The following is a 19,948-nucleotide window of genomic DNA, read 5'->3' as shown; positions in this document are numbered from 1 at the left end:
CCAAGTAGGCACGTCACACAGTCCGTACTTATACTGGCAGGAAAAAGAGGCAATTTGGAGGCCCTTGCACAAACTGGCTTTATTCTACCTAAGTTGCCCTCCCACAAGTGTGTACTCCGAAAGAGTGTTTAGTGCCGCCGCTCACCTTGTCAGCAATCGGCGTACGAGGTTACATCCAGAAAATGTGGAGAAGATGATGTTCATTAAAATGAATTATAATCAATTCCTCCGCGGAGACATTGACCAGCAGCAATTGCCTCCACAAAGTACACAGGGAGCTGAGATGGTGGATTCCAGTGGGGACGAATTGATAATCTGTGAGGAGGGGGATGTACACGGTGATATATCGGAGGGTGATGATGAGGTGGACATCTTGCCTCTGTAGAGCCAGTTTGTGCAAGGAGAGATTAATTGCTTCTTTTTTTGGGGGGGTCCAAACCAACCCGTCATATCAGTCACAGTCGTGTGGCAGACCCTGTCACTGAAATGATGGGTTGGTTAAAGTGTGCATGTCCTGTTTTGTTTATACAACATAAGGGTGGGTGGGAGGGCCCAAGCACAATTCCATCTTGCACCTCTTTTTTCTTTTCTTTTTCTTTGCGTCATGTGCTGTTTGGGGAGGGTTTTTTGGAAGGGACATCCTGCGTGACACTGCAGTGCCACTCCTAAATGGGCCCGGTGTTTGTGTCGGCCACTAGGGTCGCTAATCTTACTCACACAGTCAGCTACCTCATTGCGCCTCTTTTTTTCTTTGCGTCATGTGCTGTTTGGGGAGGGTTTTTTGGAAGGGACATCCTGCGTGACACTGCAGTGCCACTCCTAGATGGGCCCGGTGTTTGTGTCGGCCACTAGGGTCGCTAATCTTACTCACACAGTTACCTCATTGCGCCTCTTTTTTTCTTTGCGTCATGTGCTGTTTGGGGAGGGTTTTTTGGAAGGGACATCCTGCGTGACACTGCAGTGCCACTCCTAGATGGGCCCGGTGTTTGTGTCGGCCACTAGGGTCGCTAATCTTACTCACACAGCTACCTCATTGCGCCTCTTTTTTTCTTTGCGTCATGTGCTGTTTGGGGAGGGTTTTTTGGAAGGGCCATCCTGCTTGACACTGCAGTGCCACTCCTAGATGGGCCCGGTGTTTGTGTCGGCCACTAGGGTCGCTAATCTTACTCACACAGCTACCTCATTGCGCCTCTTTTTTTCTTTGCGTCATGTGCTGTTTGGGGAGGGTTTTTTGGAAGGGACATCCTGCGTGACACTGCAGTGCCACTCCTAGATGGGCCCGGTGTTTGTGTCGGCCACTAGGGTCGCTTATCTTACTCACACAGCGACCTCGGTGCAAATTTTAGGACTAAAAATAATATTGTGAGGTGTGAGGTATTCAGAATAGACTGAAAATGAGTGTAAATTATGGTTTTTGAGGTTAATAATACTTTGGGATCAAAATGACCCCCACATTCTATGATTTAAGCTGTTTTTTAGTGTTTTTTGAAAAAACACCCGAATCCAAAACACACCCGAATCCGACAAAAAAAATTCGGTGAGGTTTTGCCAAAACGCGTTCGAACCCAAAACACGGCCGCGGAACCGAACCCAAAACCAAAACACAAAACCCGAAAAATTTCAGGCGCTCATCTCTAATTTCTATGCAAATGAGCTTACATTAAAGCACACTCATTCTATCTTTAAACCGATAAAAGAAACCCCAAAAAGATGGGGCATGCAAAAATTGAGATAAAACTCGGTTTTGCTCCTCTCCACGGAAATCTTTAGTAAAAGGCGAAAGATTTGTTCGTTCTGAAGAGAAACCAGAGCATGACCAAGATTTTTATCTGAAAATATGTGTTCTCCCTGCAGTTGTTGTCCCCAGATGAGAGTTCCCTTGTGCTGCCTCAGTTGAATCTCCTTTACTTGACAGGGGGATGCTCGAGCAGCGACCCTCCCCAGCTCTAGCCAAACTCCTACTTACCTGCCAGGTGAGATACTATGATCATGAAGGTGCTTCTCCCAGGGCAAGGCTCACCCATTGCACTCTGGGTGTGCTGCTTCTGCGTTTTCCCCAAATGTGGGAAACTTGACTGCATAATTTGTGTTTCCCCTGGTCGGCTCTCGTATAATTCAGATCTCTTTGTCTCAGGTCTCTCTCCAGCCTAGTTTGCTGTCTGTTTCCACTTCTCTTTTCTTGAGCCGCTCCCTTCTATGCCCTTGCGCACTATCCTGACTTCTCCCGTCTGCTTACTTCGTGCCTTCCAACGCACAATGCAAACTACAGGTAGTGCTGCAGGGCCCACACCCTTTTACTTGCCTTACAGAGCGTCTCTGGAGCAGTTACAGTGCCCAGCTGCTGCAAGAAATCAGCTTGAATGCTTCAGGGGCTGGGGCATAGCCAACATGAGCCCCACACCGAAGGAGGGTGGAGGTGTGTAATGCGAACTAGGGGTCATCCAAGCGCCGCAAAAGGCCGCCATGCCCTGCACGCCCCTTGTCTCTTTTCATATGCAGACGAGGGTTGAAGCCAACTTTGACCCACTGTTTGGATGACATCACCATATGCAAATCCATCTGCTGCAGGCCTTCCCCCAGGAATGCTTGCACTAGTTGTTGCATTTGGTTTGTTGTTTGGGGGTGCTTCAGTATTAGGCAGCCTTCTGCCCTCCCATGTTCATCTGAAAATATGTGTTCTCCCTGCAGTTGTTGTCCCCAGATGAGAGTTCCCTTGTGCTGCCTCAGTTGAATCTCCTTTACTTGACAGAGATGTGCCTGAGCAGCGGCCCTCCCCAGCCCTATCCCAAATCATACTTATTTTGCATAGGCGAAACCATGGTCATGAAGATTGTTCTCCCAGGGTGAGGTTCATTCATTGCATTTTGGGTATGCTGACCCCTGTGATTTCCCCAAATGTGGGAAACTCGACTGCATTATTTATGGTAGTGGGGGACTGTGTTTGTGCTTTCCTCTGGTCAGCTCTGGTAAAAATCAGATTTCTTTATATCAGAACTTCCTCTAGCCTTGTTCTTCTTTCGAGAGTTCCCTTGTGCTGCCTCAGTTGGATCTCTTTCACTTGAGAGGGGGGTGCCCGAGCAGCGACCCTCCCCAGCTCTAGCCCAACTCCTACTTACCTGCCAGGTGAGATACTATGATCATGAAGGTGCTTCTCCCAGGGCAAGGCTCACCCATTGCACTCTGGTTGTGCTGCCCCTGCGATTTCCCCAAATGTGGGAAACTTGACTGCATAATTTGTGTTTCCCTTGGTCATCTCTCGTATAATTCAGATCTCTTTGTCTCAGGTCTCTCTCCAGCCTAGTTTGCTGTCTGTTTCCACTTCTCTTTTCCTGAGCCGCTCCCTTCTATGCCCTTGCGCACTATCCTGACTTCTCCTCCTTTCTGCTTACTTCGTGCCTTCCAACGCACAATGCAAACTACAGGTAGTGCTGCAGGGCCCACACCCTTTTACTTGCCTTACAGAGCAGCTCTGGAGCAGTTACAGTGCCCAGCTGCTGCAAGAAATCAGCTTGAATGCTTCAGGGGCTGGGGCATAGCCAACATGAGCCCCACACCGAAGGAGGGTGGAGCTGTGTAATGCGAACTAGGGGTCATCCAAGCGCCGCAAAAGGCCGCCATGCCCTGCACGCCCCTTTTCTCTTTTCATATGCAGACGAGGGTTGAAGCCAACTTTGACCCACTGCTTGGATGGCATCACCATATGCAAATCCATCTGCTGCAGGCCTTCCCCCAGGAATGCTTGCACTAGTTGTTGCATTTAGTTTGTTGTTTGGGGGTGCTTCAGTATTAGGCAGCCTTCTGCCCTCCCATGTTCATCTGAAAATATGTGTTCTCCCTGCAGTTGTTGTCCCCAGATGAGAGTTCCCTTGTGCTGCCTCAGTTGAATCTCCTTTACTTGAAAGAGATGTGCCTGAGCAGCGGCCCTCCCCAGCCCTATCCCAAATCATACTTATTTTGCATAGGAGAGACCATGGTCTTGAAGATTGTTCTCCCAGGGTGAGGTTAATTCATTGCATTCTGGGTATGCTGACCCCTGTGATTTCCCCAAATGTGGAAAACTCAACTGCATTATTTGTGGTAGTGGGGGACTGTGTTTGTGCTTTCCTCTGGTCAGCTCTGGTAAAAGTCAGATTTCTTTGTTTCAGATCTTCCTCTAGCCTTGTTCTTCTTTCGAGAGTTCCCTTGTGCTGCCTCAGTTGGATCTCCTTCACTTGACAGGGGGGTGCCCGTGCAGCGACTCTCCCCAGCTCTAGCCCAACTTCTACTTACCTGCCAGGTGAGATACTATAATCATGAAGGTGCTTCTCCCAGGGCAAGGCTCACCCATTGCACTCTGGATGTGCTGCCCCTGCGATTTCCCCAAATGTGGGAAACTTGACTGCATAATTTGTGTTTCCCCAGGTCGGCTCTCGTATAATTCAGATCTCTTTGTCTCAGGTCTCTCTCCAGCCTAGTTTGCTGTCTGTTTCCACTTCTCTTTTCTTAAGCCGCTCCATTCTATGGCCTTGCGCACTATCCTTACTTCTCCCGTCTGCTTACTTTGTGCCTTCCAATGCACAATGCAAACTACAGGTAGTGCTGCAGGGCCCACACCCTTTTACTTGCCGTACAGAGCAGCTCTGGAGCAGTTACAGTGCCCAGCTACTGCAAGAAATCAGCTTGAATGCTTCAGGGGCTGGGGCATAGCCAACATGAGCCCCACACCGAAGGAGGGTGGAGGTGTTTAATGCGAACTAGGGGTCATCCAAGCGCCGCAAAAGGCCGCCATGCCCTGCACGCCCCTTTTCTCTTTTCATATGCAGACGAGGGTTGAAGCCAACTTTGACCCACTGCTTTGGATGACATCACCATATGCAAATCCATCTGCTGCAGGCCTTCCCCCAGGAATGCTTGCACTAGTTGTTGCATTTGGTTTGTTGTTTGGGGGTGCTTCAGTATTAGGCAGCCTTCTGCCCTCCCATGTTCATCTGAAAATATGTGTTCTCCCTGCAGTTGTTGTCCCCAGATGAGAGTTCCCTTATGCTGCCTCAGTTGAATCTCCTTTACTTGAAAGAGATGTGCCTGAGCAGCGGCCCTCCCCAGCCCTATCCCAAATCATACTTATTTTGCATAGGAGAGACCATGGTCATGAAGATTATTCTCCCAGTGTGAGGTTCATTCATTGCATTCTGGGTATGCTGACCCCTGTGATTTCCCCAAATGTGGGAAACTCGACAGCATTATTTGTGGTAGTGGGGGACTGTGTTTGTGTTTTCCTCTGGTCAGCTCTGGTAAAAGTCAGATTTCTTTGTCTCAGATCTTCCTCTAGCCTTGTTGTTGTGCTGCCTCAGTTGGATCTCCTTCACTTGACAGGGGGGTACCCGAGCAGCGACCCTCCCCAGCTCTAGCCCAACTCCTACTTACCTGCCAGGTGAGATACTATGATCACGTAGGTGCTTCTCCCAGGGCAAGGCTCACCCATTGCACTCTGGGTGTGCTGCTCCTGCGATTTCCCCAAATGTGGGAAAAATTGACTGCATAATTTGTGTTTCCCCTGGTCGGCTCTCGTATAATTCAGATCTCTTTGTCTCAGTTCTCTCTCCAGCCTAGTTTGCTGTCTGTTTCCACTTCTCTTTTCTTAAGTGCCTTCCAATGCACAATGCAAACTACAGGTAGTGCTGCAGGGCCCACACCCTTTTACTTGCCGTACAGAGCAGCTCTGGAGCTGTTACAGTGCCCAGCTGCTGCAAGAAATCAGCTTGAATGCTTCAGGGGCTGGGGCATAGCAAACATGAGCCCCACACCGAAGGAGGGTGGGGGTGTTTAATGCGAACTAAGGGTCATCCAAGCGCCGCAAAAGGCCGCCATGCCCTGCATACCCCTTTTCTCTTTTCATATGCAGATGAGGGTTCCAGCCAACTTTGGCCCACTGCTTGGATGACATCACCGTATGCAAATCCGTCTTCTGCAGAACTTCCCCCAGGAATGCTTGTACTAGTTGTAGCATTTGGTTTGTTGTTTGGGGGTGCTTCAGTATTAGGCAGCCTTCTGCCCTCCCATGTTCATCTGAAAATATGTGTTCTCCCTGCAGTTGTTGTCCCCAGATGGGAGTTCCCTTGTGCTGCCTCAGTTGAATCTCCTTTACTTGACAGAGATGTGCCTGAGCAGCGGCCCTCCCCAGCCCTATCCCAAATCATACTTATTTTGCATAGGAGATACCATTTTCATGAAGATTGTTCTCCGAGGGTGAGGTTCATTCATTGCATTTTGGGTATGCTGACCCCTGTGATTTCCCCAAATGTGGGAAACTCGACTGCATTATTTGTGGTAGTGGGGGACTGTGTTTGTGCTTTCCTCTGGTCAGCTCTGGTAAAAATCAGATTTCTTTATATCAGATCTTCCTCTAGCCTTGTTCTTCTTTCGAGAGTTCCCTTGTGCTGCCTCAGTTGGATCTCTTTCACTTGAGAGGGGGGTGCCCGAGCAGCGACCCTCCCCAGCTCTAGCCCAACTCCTACTTACCTGCCAGGTGAGATACTATGATCATGAAGGTGCTTCTCCCAGGGCAAGGCTAACCCATTGCACTCTGGTTGTGCTGCCCCTGCGATTTCCCCAAATGTGGGAAACTTGACTGCATAATTTGTGTTTCCCTTGGTCATCTCTCGTATAATTCAGATCTCTTTGTCTCAGGTCTCTCTCCAGCCTAGTTTGCTGTCTGTTTCCACTTCTCTTTTCTTCAGCCGCTCCCTTCTATGCCCTTGCGCACTATCCTGACTTCTCCCGTCTGCTAACTTTGTGCCTTCCAACGCACAATGCAAACTACAGGTAGTGCTGCAGGGCCCACACCCTTTTACTTGCCTTACAGAGCAGCTCTGGAGCAGTTACAGTGCCCAGCTGCTGCAAGAAATCAGCTTGAATGCTTCAGGGGCTGGGGCGTAGCCAACATGAGCCCCACACCGAAGGAGGGTGGAGGTGTGTAATGCGAACTAGGGGTCATCCAAGCGCCGCAAAAGGCCGCCATGCCCTGCACGCCCCTTTTCTCTTTTCATATGCAGACGAGGGTTGAAGCCAACTTTGACCCACTGCTTGGATGGCATCACCATATGCAAATCCATCTGCTGCAGGCCTTCCCCCAGGAATGCTTGCACTAGTTGTTGCATTTGGTTTGTTGTTTGGGGGTGCTTCAGTATTAGGCAGCCTTCTGCCCTCCCATGTTCATCTGAAAATATGTGTTCTCCCTGCAGTTGTTGTCCCCAGATGAGAGTTCCCTTGTGCTGCCTCAGTTGAATCTCCTTTACTTGACAGAGATGTGCCTGAGCAGCGGCCCTCCCCAGCCCTATCCCAAATCATACTTATTTTGCATAGGAGAGACCATGGTCTTGAAGATTGTTCTCCCAGGGTGAGGTTCATTCATTGCATTCTGGGTATGCTGACCCCTGTGATTTCCCCAAATGTGGGAAACTCAACTGCATTATTTGTGGTAGTGGGGGACTGTGTTTGTGCTTTCCTCTGGTCATCTCTGGTAAAAGTCAGATTTCTTTGTTTCAGATCTTCCTCTAGCCTTGTTCTTCTTTCGAGAGTTCCCTTGTGCTGCCTCAGTTGGATCTCCTTCACTTGACAGGGGGGTGCCCGTGCAGCGACTCTCCCCAGCTCTAGCCCAACTTCTACTTACCTGCCAGGTGAGATACTATAATCATGAAGGTGCTTCTCCCAGGGCAAGGCTCACCCATTGCACTCTGGATGTGCTGCCCCTGCGATTTCCCCAAATGTGGGAAACTTGACTGCATAATTTGTGTTTCCCCTGGTCGGCTCTCGTATAATTCAGATCTCTTTGTCTCAGGTCTCTCTCCAGCCTAGTTTGCTGTCTGTTTCCACTTCTCTTTTCTTAAGCCGCTCCATTCTATGGCCTTGCGCACTATCCTTACTTCTCCCGTCTGCTTACTTTGTGCCTTCCAATGCACAATGCAAACTACAGGTAGTGCTGCAGGGCCCACACCCTTTTACTTGCCGTACAGAGCAGCTCTGGAGCAGTTACAGTGCCCAGCTACTGCAAGAAATCAGCTTGAATGCTTCAGGGGCTGGGGCATAGCCAACATGAGCCCCACACCGAAGGAGGGTGGAGGTGTTTAATGCGAACTAGGGGTCATCCAAGCGCCGCAAAAGGCCGCCATGCCCTGCACGCCCCTTTTCTCTTTTCATATGCAGACGAGGGTTGAAGCCAACTTTGACCCACTGCTTTGGATGACATCACCATATGCAAATCCATCTGCTGCAGGCCTTCCCCCAGGAATGCTTGCACTAGTTGTTGCATTTGGTTTGTTGTTTGGGGGTGCTTCAGTATTAGGCAGCCTTCTGCCCTCCCATGTTCATCTGAAAATATGTGTTCTCCCTGCAGTTGTTGTCCCCAGATGAGAGTTCCCTTATGCTGCCTCAGTTGAATCTCCTTTACTTGACAGAGATGTGCCTGAGCAGCGGCCCTCCCCAGCCCTATCCCAAATCATACTTATTTTGCATAGGAGAGACCATGGTCATGAAGATTATTCTCCCAGTGTGAGGTTCATTCATTGCATTCTGGGTATGCTGACCCCTGTGATTTCCCCAAATGTGGGAAACTCGACAGCATTATTTGTGGTAGTGGGGGACTGTGTTTGTGTTTTCCTCTGGTCAGCTCTGGTAAAAGTCAGATTTCTTTGTCTCAGATCTTCCTCTAGCCTTGTTCTTCTTTCGAGAATTCCCTTGTGCTGCCTCAGTTGGATCTCCTTCACTTGACAGGGGGGGTACCCGAGCAGCGACCCTCCCCAGCTCTAGCCCAACTCCTACTTACCTGCCAGGTGAGATACTATGATCACGTAGGTGCTTCTCCCAGGGCAAGGCTCACCCATTGCACTCTGGGTGTGCTGCTCCTGCGATTTCCCCAAATGTGGGAAACTTGACTGCATAATTTGTGTTTCCCCTGGTCGGCTCTCGTATAATTCAGATCTCTTTGTCTCAGGTCTCTCTCCAGCCTAGTTTGCTGTCTGTTTCCACTTCTCTTTTCTTAAGTGCCTTCCAATGCACAATGCAAACTACAGGTAGTGCTGCAGGGCCCACACCCTTTTACTTGCCTTACAGAGCAGCTCTGGAGCTGTTACAGTGCCAAGCTGCTGCAAGAAATCAGCTTGAATGCTTCAGGGGCTGGGGCATGGCCAACATGAGCCCCACACCGAAGGAGGGTGGGGTGTTTAATGCGAACTAAGGGTCATCCAAGCGCCGCAAAAGGCCGCCATGCCCTGCATACCCCTTTTCTCTTTTCATATGCAGATGAGGGTTCCAGCCAACTTTGGCCCACTGCTTGGATGACATCACCGTATGCAAATCCGTCTTCTGCAGACCTTCCCCCAGGAATGCTTGTACTAGTTGTTGCATTTGGTTTGTTGTTTGGGCGTGCTTCAGTATTAGGCAGCCTTCTGCCCTCCCATGTTCATCTGAAAATATGTGTTCTCCCTGCAGTTGTTGTCCCCAGATGAGAGTTCCCTTGTGCTGCCTCAGTTGAATCTCCTTTACTTGACAGAGATGTGCCTGAGCAGCGGCCCTCCCCAGCCCTATCCCAAATCATACTTATTTTGCATAGGAGATACCATGGTCATAAAGATTGTTCTCCCAGGGTGAGGTTCATTCATTGCATTCTGGGTATGCTGACCCCTGTGATTTCCCCAAATGTGGGAAACTCAACTGCATTATTTGTGGTAGTGGGGGACTATTTTTGTGTTTTTCTCTGGTCAGCTCTGGTAAAAGTCAGATTTCTTTGTCTCAGATCTTCCTCTAGCCTTGTTCTTCTTTCGAGAGTTCCATTGTGCTGCCTCAGTTTGATCTCCTTCACTTGACAGGGGGGTACCCGAGCAGCGACCCTCCCCAGCTCTAGCCCAACTCCTACATACCTGCCAGGTGAGATACTATGATCATGAAGGTGCTTCTCCCAGGGCAAGGCTCACCCATTGCACTCTGGGTGTGCTGCTCCTGCGATTTCCCCAAATGTGGGAAACTTGACTGCATAATTTGTGTTTCCCCTGGTCGGCGCTCGTATAATACAGATCTCTTTGTCTCAGGTCTCTCTCCAGCCTAGTTTGCTGTCTGTTTCCACTTCTGTTTTCTTGAGCCGCTCCCTTCTATGCCCTTGCGCACTATCCTGACTTCTCCCGTCTGCTTACTTTGTGCCTTCCAACGCACAATGCGAACTACAGGTAGTGCTGCAGGGCCCACACCCTTTTACTTGCCGTACAGAGCAGCTCTGGAGCTGTTACAGTGCCCAGCTGCTGCAAGAAATCAGCTTGAATGCTTCAGGGGCTGGGGCATAGCCAACATGAGCCCCACACCGAAGGAGGGTGGAGGTATTTAATGCGAACTAGGGGTCATCCAAGCACCGCAAAAGGCCGCCATGCCCTGCATAACCCTTTTCTCTTTTCATATGCAGATGAGGGTTCCAGCCAACTTTGGCCCACTGCTTGGATGACATCACCGTATGCAAATCCGTCTTCTGCAGACCTTCTCCCAGGAATGCTTTTACTAGTTGTTACATTTGGTTTGTTGTTTGGGGGTGCTTCAGTATTAGGCAGCCTTCTGCCCTCCCATGTTCATCTGAAAATATGTGTTCTCCCTGCAGTTGTTGTCCCCAGATGAGAGTTCCCTTGTGCTGCCTCAGTTGAATCTCCTTTACTTGACAGAGATGTGCCTGAGCAGCGGCCCTTCCCAGCCCTATCCCAAATCATACTTATTTTGCATAGGAGATACCATGGTCATGAAGATTGTTCTCCCAGGGTGAGGTTCATTCATTGCATTCTGGGTATGCTGACCCCTGTGATTTCCCCAAATGTGGGAAACTCGACTGCATTATTTGTGGTAGTGGGGGACTGTGTTTGTGCTTTCCTCTGGTCAGCTCTGGTAAAATACAGATTTCTTTGTCTCAGATCTTCCTCTAGCCTTGTTCTTTTTTCGAGAGTTTCCTTGTGCTGCCTCAGTTGGATCTCCTTCACTTGACAGGGGGGTGCCCGAGCAGCGACCCTCCCCAGCTCTAGCCCAACTCCTACTTACCTGCCAGGTGAGATACTATGATCAGGAAGGTGCTTCTCCCAGGGCAAGGCTCACCCATTGCACTCTGGGTGTGCTGCTCCTACGATTTCCCCAAATGTGGGACACTTGACTGCATAATTTGTGTTTCCTCTAGTCGGCTACTCGTATAATTCAGATCTCTTTGTCTCAGGTCTCTCTCCAGCCTAGTTTGCTGTCTGTTTCCACTTCTCTTTTCTTGAGCCCCTGCCTTCTATGCCCTTGTGCACTCTCCTGACTTCTCCTGTCTGCTTACTTTGTGCCTTCCAACGCACAATGCGAACTACAGGTAGTGCTGCAGGGCCCACACCCTTTTACTTGCCTTACAGAGCAGCTCTGGAGCTGTTACAGTGCCCAGCTGCTGCAAGAAATCAGCTTGAATACTTCAGGGGCTGGGGCATAGCCAACATGAGCCCCACACCGAAGGAGAATGGAGGTGTTTAATGCGAACTAGGGGTCATCCAAGCACCGCAAAAGGCCGCCATGCCCTGCATAACCCTTTTCTCTTTTCATATGCAGATGAGGGTTCCAGCCAACTTTGGCCCACTGCTTGGATGACATCACCGTATGCAAATCCGTCTTCTGCAGACCTTCTCCCAGGAATGCTTTTACTAGTTGTTGCATTTGGTTTGTTGTTTGGGGGTGCTTCAGTATTAGGCAGCCTTCTGCCCTCCCATGTTCATCTGAAAATATGTGTTCTCCCTGCAGTTGTTGTCCCCAGATGAGAGTTCCCTTGTGCTGCCTCAGTTGAATCTCCTTTACTTGACAGAGATGTGCCTGAGCAGCGGCCCTCCCCAGCCCTATCCCAAATCATACTTATTTTGCATAGGAGATACCATGGTCATGAAGATTGTTCTCCCAGGGTTAGGTTCATTCATTGCATTCTGGGTATGCTGACCCCTGTGATTTCCCCAAATGTGGGAAACTCAACTGCATTATTTGTGGTAGTGGGGGACTGTGTTTGTGCTTTCCTCTGGTCAGCTCTGTTAAAAGTCAGATTTCTTTGTCTCAGATCTTCCTCTAGCCTTGTTCTTCTTTCGAGAGTTCCCTTGTGCTGCCTCAGTTGGATCTCCTTCACTTGACAGGGGGGTGCCCGAGCAGCGACCCTCCCCAGCTCTAGCCCAACTCCTTCTTACCTGCCAGGTGAGATACTATGATCATGAAGGTGCTTCTCCCAGGGCAAGGCTCACCCATTGCACTCTGGGTGTGCTGCCCCTGCGATTTCCCCAAATGTGGGAAACTTGACTGCATAATTTGTGTTTACCCTGGTCGGCTCTCGTATAATTCAGATCTCTTTGTCTCAGGTCTCTCTCCAGCCTAGTTTGCTGTCTGTTTCCACTTCTCTTTTCTTGAGCCGCTCCCTTCTATGCCCTTGCGCACTATCCTGACTTCTCCTCCTGTCTGCTTACTTTGTGCCTTCCAACGCACAATGCGAACTACAGGTAGTGCTGCAGGGCCCACACCCTTTTACTTGCCTTACAGAGCAGCTCTGGAGCTGTTGCAGTGCCCAGCTGCTGCAAAAAATCAGCTTGAATGCTTCAGGGGCTGGGGCATAGCCAACATGAGCCCCACACCAAAGGAGGGTGGAGGTGTTTAATGCAAACTAGGGGTCAGTCAAGCGCCGCAAAAAGCCACCATGCCCTGCACGCCCCTTTTCTGTTTTCATATGCAGACGAGGGTTGAAGCCAACTTTGACCCACTGCTTGGATGACATCACCATATGCAAATCCATCTGCGGCAGGCCTTCCCCCAGGAATGCTTGCACTAGTTGTTGCATTTGGTTTGTTGTTTGGGGGTGCTTCAGTATTAGGCAGCCTTCTGCCCTCCCATGTTCATCTGAAAATATGTGTTCTCCCTGCAGTTGTTGTCCCCAGATGAGAGTTCCCTTGTGCTGCCTCAGTTGAATCTCCTTAACTTGACAGAGATGTGCCTGAGCAGCGGCCCTCCCCAGCTCTATCCCAAATCATACTTATTTTGCATAGGAGATACCATGGTCATGAAGATTTTTCTCCCAGGGTGAGGTTCATTCATTGCATTTTGGGTATGCTGACCCCTGTGATTTCCCCAAATGTGGGAAACTTGACTGCATTATTTGTGGTAGTGGGAGGCTGTGTTTGTGATTTCTTCTGGTCAGCTCTGGTAAAAGTCAGATTTCTTTGTCTCAGATTTTCCTTTAGCCTTGTTCTTCTTTCGAGAGTTCCCTTGTGCTGCCTCAGTTGGATCTCCTTCACTTTACAGGGGGGTACCCGAGCAGCGACCCTCCCCAGCTCTAGACCAACTCCTACTTACCTGCCAGGTGAGATACTATGATCATGAAGGTGCTTCTCCCAGGGCAAGGCTCACCCATTGTACTCTGGGTGTGCTGCTCCTGCGATTTCCCCAAATGTGGGAAACTTGACTGCATAATTTGTGTTTCCCCTGGTCGGCTCTCGTATAATTCAGATCTCTTTGTCTCAGGTCTCTCTCCAGCCTAGTTTGCTGTCTGTTTCCACTTCTCTTTTCTTCAGCCGCTCCCTTCTATACCCTTGTGCACTATCCTGACTTCTCCTCCCGTCTGCTTACTTTGTGCCTTCCAATGCACAATGCAAACTACAGGTAGTGCTGCAGGGCCCACACCCTTTTACTTGCCTTACAGAGCAGCTCTGGAGCTGTTACAGTGCCCAGCTGCTGCAAGAAATCAGCTTGAATGCTTCAGGGGCTGGGGCATAGCCAACATGAGCCCCACACCGAAGGAGGGTGGAGGTGTTTAATGCAAACTAGGGGTCAGTCAAGCGCCGCAAAAAGCCACCATGCCCTGCACGCCCCTTTTCTGTTTTCATATGCAGACGAGGGTTGAAGCCAACTTTGACCCACTGCTTGGATGACATCACCATATGCAAATCCATCTGCGGCAGGCCTTCCCCCAGGAATGCTTGCACTAGTTGTTGCATTTGGTTTGTTGTTTGGGGGTGCTTCAGTATTAGGCAGCCTTCTGCCCTCCCATGTTCATCTGAAAATATGTGTTCTCCCTGCAGTTGTTGTCCCCAGATGAGAGTTCCCTTGTGCTGCCTCAGTTGAATCTCCTTAACTTGACAGAGATGTGCCTGAGCAGCGGCCCTCCCCAGCTCTATCCCAAATCATACTTATTTTGCATAGGAGATACCATGGTCATGAAGATTATTCTCCCAGGGTGAGGTTCATTCATTGCATTCTGGGTATGCTGACCCCTGTGATTTCCCCAAATGTGGGAAACTCGACTGCTTTATTTGTGGTAGTGGGCGACTGTGTTTGTGTTTTCTTCTGGTCAGCTCTGGTAAAAGTCAGATTTCTTTGTTTCAGATCTTCCTCTAGCCTTGTTCTTCTTTTGAGAGTTCCCTTGTGCTGCCTCAGTTGGATCTCCTTCTCTTAACAGGGGGGTGCCCGAGCAGCGACCCTCCCCAGCTCTAGCCCAACTCCTACTTACCTGCCAGGTGAGATACTATGATCATGAAGGTGCTTCTCCCAGGGCAAGGCTCACCCATTGCACTCTGGGTGTGCTGCCCCTGCGATTTCCCCAAATGTGGGAAACTTGACTGCATAATTTGTGTTTCCCCTGGTCGGCTCTCGTATAATTCAGATCTCTTTGTCTCAGATCTCTCTACAGCCTAGTTTGCTGTCTGTTTCCACTTCTCTTTTCTTCAGCCGCTCCCTTCTATACCCTTGTGCACTATCCTGACTTCTCCTCCCGTCTGCTTACTTTGTGCCTTCCAATGCACAATGCAAACTACAGGTAGTACTGCAGGGCCCACACCCTTTTACTTGCCTTACAGAGCAGCTCTGGAGCTGTTACAGTGCCCAGCTGCTGCAAGAAATCAGCTTGAATGCTTCAGGGGATGGGGCATGGCCAACATGAGCCCCACACCAAAGGAGGGTGGAGGTGTTTAATGCGAACTAGGGGTCATCCAAGCACCGCAAAAGGCCGCCATGCCCTGCACGCCCCTTTTCTCTTTTCATATGCAGATGAGGGTTGAAGCCAACTTTGACCAACTGCTTGGATGACATCACCGTATGCAAATCCGTCTTCTGCAGAACTTCCCCCAGGAATGCTTGCACTAGTTGTTGCATTTGGTTTGTTGTTTGGGGGTGCTTCAGTATTAGGCAGCCTTCTGCCCTCCCATGTTCATCTAAAAATATGTGTTCTCCCTGCAGTTGTTGTCCCCAGATGAGAGTTCCTTTGTGCTGCCTCAGTTGAATCTCCTTTACTTGACAGAGATGTGCATGAGCAGCGGCCCTCCCCAGCCCTATTCCAAATCATACTTATTTTGCATAGGAGATACCATGGTCATGAAGATTGTTCTCTCAGGGTGAGGTTCATTCATTGCATTTTGGGTATGCTGACCCCTGTGATTTCCCCAAATGTGGGAAACTTGACTGCATTATTTGTGGTAGTGGGGGACTGTGTTTGTGCTTTCCTCTGGTCAGCTCTGGTAAAAGTCAGATTTCTTTGTCTCATATTTTACTCTAGCCTTGTTCTTCTTTCGAGAGTTCCCTTGTGCTGCCTCAGTTGGATCTCCTTCACTTGACAGGGGGGTACCCGAGCAGCGACCCTCCCCAGCTCTAGCCCAAATCCTACTTACCTGCCAGGTGAGATACTATGATCATGAAGGTGCTTCTCCCAGGGCAAGGCTCACCCATTGCACTCTGGGTGTGCTGCTCCTGCGATTTCCCCAAATGTGGGAAACTTGACTGCATAATTTGTGTTTCCCCTGGTCGGCTCTCGTATAATTCAGATCTCTTTGTCTCAGGTCTCTCTCCAGCCTAGTTTGCTGTCTGTTTCCACTTCTCTTTTCTTGAGCCGCTCCCATCTATGCCCTTGCGCACTATTCTGACTTCTCCTCCTCTCTGCTTACTTTGTGCCTTCCAACGCACAATGCGAACTACAGGTAGTGCTGCAGGGCCCACACCCTTTTACTTGCCTTACAGAGCAGCTCTGGAGCTGTTACAGTGCCCAGCTGCTGCAAGAAATCAGCTTGAATGCTTCAGGGGCTGAGTCATAGCCAACATGAGCCCCACACCGAAGGAGGGTGGAGGTGTTTAATGCGAACTAGGGGTCATCCAAGCGCCGCAAAAGGCCGCCATGCCCTGCACGCCCCTTTTCTCTTTTCATATGCAGACGAGGGTTGAAGCCAACTTTGACCCACTGCTTGGATGACATCACCATATGCAAATCCATCTGCTGCAGGCCTTCCCCCAGGAATGCTTGCACTAGTTGTTGCATTTGGTTTGTTGTTTGGGGGTGCTTCAGTATTAGGCAGCCTTCTGCCCTCCCATGTTCTTCTGAAAATATGTGTTCTCCCTGCAGTTGTTGTCCCCAGATGAGAGTTCCCTTGTGCTGCCTCAGTTGAATCTCCTTTACTTGACAGAGATGTGCCTGAGCAGCGGCCCTCCCCAGCCCTATCCCAAATCATACTTATTTTGCATAGGAGATACCATGGTCATGAAGATTGTTCTCCCAGGGTGAGGTTCATTCATTGCATTCAGGGTATGCTGACCCCTGTGATTTCCCCAAATGTGGGAAACTCGACTGCATTATTTGTGGTAGTGGCGGACTGTGTTTGTGCTTTCCTCTGGTCAGCTCTGGTAAAAGTCAGATTTCTTTGTCTCAGATCTTCCTCTAGCCTTGTTCTTCTTTCGAGAGTTCCCTTGTGCTGCCTCAGTTGGATCTGCTTCACTTGACAGGGGGGTACCCGAGCAGCGACCCTCCCCAGCTCTAGCCCAACTTCTACTTACCTGGCAGGTGAGATACTATGATCATGTAGGTGCTTCTCCCAGGGCAAGGCTCACCCATTGCACTCTGGGTGTGCTGCTCCTGCGTTTTCCCCAAATGTGGGAAACTTGACTGCATAATTTGTGTTTCCCCTGGTCGGCTCTCGTATAATTCAGATCTCTTTGTCTCAGGTCTCTCTTCAGCCTAGTTTGCTGTCTGGTTCCACTTCTCTTTTCTTGAGCCGCTCCCTTCTATGCCCTTGCGCACTATCCTGACTTCTCCTCCCGTCTGCTTACTTTGTGCCTTCCAATGCACAATGCAAACTACAGGTAGTGCTGCAGGGCCCACACCCTTTTACTTGCCTTACAGAGCAGCTCTGGAGCTGTTACAGTGCCCAGCTGCTGCAAGAAATCAGCTTGAATGCTTCAGGGGCTGGGGCATAGCCAACATGAGCCCCACACCGAAGGAGGGTGGAGGTGTTTAATGCAAACTAGGGGTCAGCCAAGCGCCGCAAAAGGCCACCATGCCCTGCACGCCCCTTTTCTCTTTTCATATGCAGACGAGGGTTGAAGCCAACTTTGACCCACTGCTTGGATGACATCACCATATGCAAATCCATCTGCGGCAGGCCTTCCCCCAGGAATGCTTGCACTAGTTGTTGCATTTGGTTTGTTGTTTGGGGGTGCTTCAGTATTAGGCAGCCTTCTGCCCTCCATGTTCATCTGAAAATATGTGTTCTCCCTGCAGTTGTTATCCCCAGATGAGAGTTCCCTTGTGCTGCCTCAGTTGAATCTCCTTTACTTGACAGAGATGTGCCTGAGCAGCGGCCCTCCCCAGCTCTATCCCAAATCATACTTATTTTGCATAGGAGATACCATGGTCATGAAGATTATTCTCCCAGGGTGAGGTTCACTCATTGCATTCTGGGTATGCTGACCCCTGTGATTTCCCCAAATGTGGGAAACTCGACTGCTTTATTTGTGGTAGTGGGGGACTGTGTTTGTGTTTTCCTCTGGTCAGCTCTGGTAAAAGTCAGATTTCTTTGTTTCAGATCTTCCTCTAGCCTTGTTCTTCTTTCGAGAGTTCCCTTGTGCTGCCTCAGTTGGATCTCCTTCACTTGACAGGGGGGTGCCCGAGCAGCGACCCTCCCCAGCTCTAGCCCAACTCCTACTTACCTGCCAGGTGAGATACTATGATCATGAAGTTGCTTCTCCCAGGGCAAGGCTCACCCATTGCACTCTGGGTGTGCTGCCCCTGCGATTTCCCCAAATGTGGGAAACTTGACTGCATAATTTGTGTTTCCCCTGGTCGGCTCTCGTATAATTCAGATCTCTTTGTCTCAGGTCTCTCTCCAGCCTAGTTTGCTGTCTGTTTCCACTTCTCTTTTCTTTAGCCGCTCCCTTCTATACCCTTGTGCACTATCCTGACTTCTCCTCCCGTCTGCTTACTTTGTGCCTTCCAATGCACAATGCAAACTACAGGTAGTGCTGCAGGGCCCACACCCTTTTACTTGCCTTACAGAGCAGCTCTGGAGCTGTTACAGTGCCCAGCTGCTGCAAGAAATCAGCTTGAATGCTTCAGGGGATGGGGCATGGCCAACATGAGCCCCACACCAAAGGAGGGTGGAGGTGTTTAATGCGAACTAGGGGTCATCCAAGCACCGCAAAAGGCCGCCAAGCCCTGCACGCCCCTTTTATCTTTTCATATGCAGATGAGGGTTGAAGCCAACTTTGACCCACTGCTTGGATGACATCACCGTATGCAAATCCGTCTTCTGCAGAACTTCCCCCAGGAATGCTTGCACTAGTTGTTGCATTTGGTTTGTTGTTTGGGGGTGCTTCAGTATTAGGCAGCCTTCTGCCCTCCCATGTTCATCTGAAAATATGTGTTCTCCCTGCAGTTGTTGTCCCCAGATGAGAATTCCCTTGTGCTGCCTCAGTTGAATCTCCTTAACTTGACAGAGATGTGCCTGAGCAGCGGCCCTCCCCAGCCCTATTCCAAATCATACTTATTTTGCATAGGAGATACCATGGTCATGAAGATTGTTCTCCCAGGGTGAGGTTCATTCATTGCATTTTGGGTATGCTGACCCCTGTGATTTCCCCAAATGTGGGAAACTTGACTGCATTATTTTTGGTAGTGGGGGACTGTGTTTGTGCTTTCCTCTGGTCAGCTCTGGTAAAAGTCAGATTTCTTTGTCTCAGATTTTCCTCTAGCCTTGTTCTTCTTTCGAGAGTTCCCTTGTGCTGCCTCAGTTGGATTTCCTTCACTTTACAGGGGGGTACCCGAGCAGCGACCCTCCCCAGCTCTAGCCCAACTCCTACTTACCTGCCAGGTGAGATACTATGATCATGAAGGTGCTTCTCCCAGGGCAAGGCTCACCCATTGCACTCTGGGTGTGCTGCTCCTGCGATTTCCCCAAATGTGGGAAACTTGACTGCATAATTTGTGTTTCCCCTGGTCGGCTCCAGAGCCGGCCCTAACCAATATGATGCCCTAGGCAAGATTTTGGCTGGTGCCCCCTAGCACCACCGCTGGTTCCGCCTCTGACCCTGCACCCCTTTCCCAGCACCATCACCCCTCACCCATAGCAGTCCTTATTTTGGTGTTTGTACCCCCTATATTTTAAATAGAAACAGTTCGCACATTTGGCGCACAGCCCAAAAAGGGGTGTGTTTTTGCTGGCAAGGGGCATAGCCACACAATAGTAACCCCAATTCCAATTACGCCACACAGTACTGCAACTTTATTCACATTTGATCATGCGATAGTTTCCATAATTCATATTACATCCCACAGTAGTATTACTTTACCTTATAAACATTACTCATCACAGTAGAGCCCCTTATTCACATTACATCACACTGACTTGCTCCTTATTCACATTACACCACACACTATTGCTCCTTATTCATATTAGATGACACAGTAGTGCCCTTTCTATACGCAACGCCACATAGTAGAGCACCTTATACACATAATGCAACACATTAGTAATGCATTTATACACATAATTCCACACAGTAATGCCCCTTACACATTATTAATGTCCTTATAACATAATGTGCCCTACACATTATGACAACCTTTATTAATGCCCTTTTACACATAATGTCCCTTACATATATGCCACACATTATTAATGTACTTATACACATAATGACA

General features: G+C 49.6%; 31 non-coding genes and 1 pseudogene across 31 annotated transcripts; 31 read left to right on the top strand and 1 right to left on the bottom strand.

Annotated features, from left to right (window-relative positions):
• Window positions 1-1,698: 1,698 nt before the first annotated feature.
• Window positions 1,699-1,814, bottom strand: LOC134999489 (U5 spliceosomal RNA). The gene has a single exon (XR_010201569.1). It is a non-coding gene; the product is annotated as a U5 spliceosomal RNA (small nuclear RNA).
• A 144-nt stretch (window positions 1,815-1,958) lies between these two features.
• On the top strand, window positions 1,959-2,121 carry LOC134999402 (U1 spliceosomal RNA). Its single transcript, XR_010201505.1, has one exon. It is a non-coding gene; the product is annotated as a U1 spliceosomal RNA (small nuclear RNA).
• Window positions 2,122-2,792: 671 nt separating this feature from the next.
• On the top strand, window positions 2,793-2,956 carry LOC134999670 (U1 spliceosomal RNA). The gene has a single exon (XR_010201748.1). It is a non-coding gene; the product is annotated as a U1 spliceosomal RNA (small nuclear RNA).
• Window positions 2,957-3,108: 152 nt separating this feature from the next.
• On the top strand, window positions 3,109-3,271 carry LOC134999335 (U1 spliceosomal RNA). The gene has a single exon (XR_010201448.1). It is a non-coding gene; the product is annotated as a U1 spliceosomal RNA (small nuclear RNA).
• A 674-nt stretch (window positions 3,272-3,945) lies between these two features.
• On the top strand, window positions 3,946-4,109 carry LOC134999605 (U1 spliceosomal RNA). The gene has a single exon (XR_010201684.1). It is a non-coding gene; the product is annotated as a U1 spliceosomal RNA (small nuclear RNA).
• A 152-nt stretch (window positions 4,110-4,261) lies between these two features.
• Window positions 4,262-4,413, top strand: LOC134999388 (U1 spliceosomal RNA; annotated as a pseudogene).
• Window positions 4,414-5,096: 683 nt separating this feature from the next.
• Window positions 5,097-5,260, top strand: LOC134999869 (U1 spliceosomal RNA). The gene has a single exon (XR_010201936.1). It is a non-coding gene; the product is annotated as a U1 spliceosomal RNA (small nuclear RNA).
• Window positions 5,261-5,395: 135 nt separating this feature from the next.
• Window positions 5,396-5,559, top strand: LOC135000066 (U1 spliceosomal RNA). The gene has a single exon (XR_010202103.1). It is a non-coding gene; the product is annotated as a U1 spliceosomal RNA (small nuclear RNA).
• Window positions 5,560-6,174: 615 nt separating this feature from the next.
• LOC134999727 (U1 spliceosomal RNA) lies at window positions 6,175-6,338 on the top strand. Its single transcript, XR_010201802.1, has one exon. It is a non-coding gene; the product is annotated as a U1 spliceosomal RNA (small nuclear RNA).
• Window positions 6,339-6,490: 152 nt separating this feature from the next.
• On the top strand, window positions 6,491-6,653 carry LOC134999413 (U1 spliceosomal RNA). The gene has a single exon (XR_010201516.1). It is a non-coding gene; the product is annotated as a U1 spliceosomal RNA (small nuclear RNA).
• Window positions 6,654-7,324: 671 nt separating this feature from the next.
• LOC134999611 (U1 spliceosomal RNA) lies at window positions 7,325-7,488 on the top strand. Its single transcript, XR_010201689.1, has one exon. It is a non-coding gene; the product is annotated as a U1 spliceosomal RNA (small nuclear RNA).
• Window positions 7,489-7,640: 152 nt separating this feature from the next.
• LOC134999371 (U1 spliceosomal RNA) lies at window positions 7,641-7,803 on the top strand. The gene has a single exon (XR_010201478.1). It is a non-coding gene; the product is annotated as a U1 spliceosomal RNA (small nuclear RNA).
• A 672-nt stretch (window positions 7,804-8,475) lies between these two features.
• On the top strand, window positions 8,476-8,639 carry LOC134999868 (U1 spliceosomal RNA). The gene has a single exon (XR_010201935.1). It is a non-coding gene; the product is annotated as a U1 spliceosomal RNA (small nuclear RNA).
• A 153-nt stretch (window positions 8,640-8,792) lies between these two features.
• On the top strand, window positions 8,793-8,955 carry LOC135000067 (U1 spliceosomal RNA). Its single transcript, XR_010202104.1, has one exon. It is a non-coding gene; the product is annotated as a U1 spliceosomal RNA (small nuclear RNA).
• A 614-nt stretch (window positions 8,956-9,569) lies between these two features.
• On the top strand, window positions 9,570-9,733 carry LOC134999736 (U1 spliceosomal RNA). The gene has a single exon (XR_010201811.1). It is a non-coding gene; the product is annotated as a U1 spliceosomal RNA (small nuclear RNA).
• Window positions 9,734-9,885: 152 nt separating this feature from the next.
• On the top strand, window positions 9,886-10,048 carry LOC134999347 (U1 spliceosomal RNA). Its single transcript, XR_010201455.1, has one exon. It is a non-coding gene; the product is annotated as a U1 spliceosomal RNA (small nuclear RNA).
• A 671-nt stretch (window positions 10,049-10,719) lies between these two features.
• On the top strand, window positions 10,720-10,883 carry LOC134999814 (U1 spliceosomal RNA). Its single transcript, XR_010201885.1, has one exon. It is a non-coding gene; the product is annotated as a U1 spliceosomal RNA (small nuclear RNA).
• Window positions 10,884-11,035: 152 nt separating this feature from the next.
• LOC134999357 (U1 spliceosomal RNA) lies at window positions 11,036-11,199 on the top strand. Its single transcript, XR_010201465.1, has one exon. It is a non-coding gene; the product is annotated as a U1 spliceosomal RNA (small nuclear RNA).
• Window positions 11,200-11,870: 671 nt separating this feature from the next.
• LOC134999397 (U1 spliceosomal RNA) lies at window positions 11,871-12,034 on the top strand. The gene has a single exon (XR_010201500.1). It is a non-coding gene; the product is annotated as a U1 spliceosomal RNA (small nuclear RNA).
• A 152-nt stretch (window positions 12,035-12,186) lies between these two features.
• On the top strand, window positions 12,187-12,349 carry LOC135000053 (U1 spliceosomal RNA). The gene has a single exon (XR_010202090.1). It is a non-coding gene; the product is annotated as a U1 spliceosomal RNA (small nuclear RNA).
• A 674-nt stretch (window positions 12,350-13,023) lies between these two features.
• Window positions 13,024-13,187, top strand: LOC134999852 (U1 spliceosomal RNA). The gene has a single exon (XR_010201920.1). It is a non-coding gene; the product is annotated as a U1 spliceosomal RNA (small nuclear RNA).
• A 152-nt stretch (window positions 13,188-13,339) lies between these two features.
• LOC135000019 (U1 spliceosomal RNA) lies at window positions 13,340-13,502 on the top strand. Its single transcript, XR_010202059.1, has one exon. It is a non-coding gene; the product is annotated as a U1 spliceosomal RNA (small nuclear RNA).
• Window positions 13,503-14,176: 674 nt separating this feature from the next.
• LOC134999861 (U1 spliceosomal RNA) lies at window positions 14,177-14,340 on the top strand. The gene has a single exon (XR_010201928.1). It is a non-coding gene; the product is annotated as a U1 spliceosomal RNA (small nuclear RNA).
• A 152-nt stretch (window positions 14,341-14,492) lies between these two features.
• On the top strand, window positions 14,493-14,655 carry LOC134999918 (U1 spliceosomal RNA). The gene has a single exon (XR_010201983.1). It is a non-coding gene; the product is annotated as a U1 spliceosomal RNA (small nuclear RNA).
• Window positions 14,656-15,329: 674 nt separating this feature from the next.
• LOC134999700 (U1 spliceosomal RNA) lies at window positions 15,330-15,493 on the top strand. The gene has a single exon (XR_010201776.1). It is a non-coding gene; the product is annotated as a U1 spliceosomal RNA (small nuclear RNA).
• Window positions 15,494-15,645: 152 nt separating this feature from the next.
• Window positions 15,646-15,808, top strand: LOC134999950 (U1 spliceosomal RNA). Its single transcript, XR_010202014.1, has one exon. It is a non-coding gene; the product is annotated as a U1 spliceosomal RNA (small nuclear RNA).
• Window positions 15,809-16,482: 674 nt separating this feature from the next.
• Window positions 16,483-16,646, top strand: LOC134999708 (U1 spliceosomal RNA). Its single transcript, XR_010201784.1, has one exon. It is a non-coding gene; the product is annotated as a U1 spliceosomal RNA (small nuclear RNA).
• Window positions 16,647-16,798: 152 nt separating this feature from the next.
• LOC134999947 (U1 spliceosomal RNA) lies at window positions 16,799-16,961 on the top strand. Its single transcript, XR_010202011.1, has one exon. It is a non-coding gene; the product is annotated as a U1 spliceosomal RNA (small nuclear RNA).
• A 673-nt stretch (window positions 16,962-17,634) lies between these two features.
• On the top strand, window positions 17,635-17,798 carry LOC134999758 (U1 spliceosomal RNA). The gene has a single exon (XR_010201831.1). It is a non-coding gene; the product is annotated as a U1 spliceosomal RNA (small nuclear RNA).
• Window positions 17,799-17,950: 152 nt separating this feature from the next.
• On the top strand, window positions 17,951-18,113 carry LOC135000054 (U1 spliceosomal RNA). The gene has a single exon (XR_010202091.1). It is a non-coding gene; the product is annotated as a U1 spliceosomal RNA (small nuclear RNA).
• Window positions 18,114-18,787: 674 nt separating this feature from the next.
• LOC134999633 (U1 spliceosomal RNA) lies at window positions 18,788-18,951 on the top strand. The gene has a single exon (XR_010201713.1). It is a non-coding gene; the product is annotated as a U1 spliceosomal RNA (small nuclear RNA).
• Window positions 18,952-19,103: 152 nt separating this feature from the next.
• On the top strand, window positions 19,104-19,266 carry LOC134999865 (U1 spliceosomal RNA). Its single transcript, XR_010201932.1, has one exon. It is a non-coding gene; the product is annotated as a U1 spliceosomal RNA (small nuclear RNA).
• The last annotated feature ends 682 nt before the right edge of the window (window positions 19,267-19,948 follow it).

The sequence above is a fragment of the Pseudophryne corroboree genome, unplaced genomic scaffold (genome assembly GCF_028390025.1).
Source record: "Pseudophryne corroboree isolate aPseCor3 unplaced genomic scaffold, aPseCor3.hap2 scaffold_150, whole genome shotgun sequence".
In the NCBI taxonomy this organism is placed as follows: domain Eukaryota; kingdom Metazoa; phylum Chordata; class Amphibia; order Anura; family Myobatrachidae; genus Pseudophryne; species Pseudophryne corroboree.
Note: the sequence above shows the minus strand (reverse complement) of the source record. Positions and strands in the feature narration are given on the sequence as shown.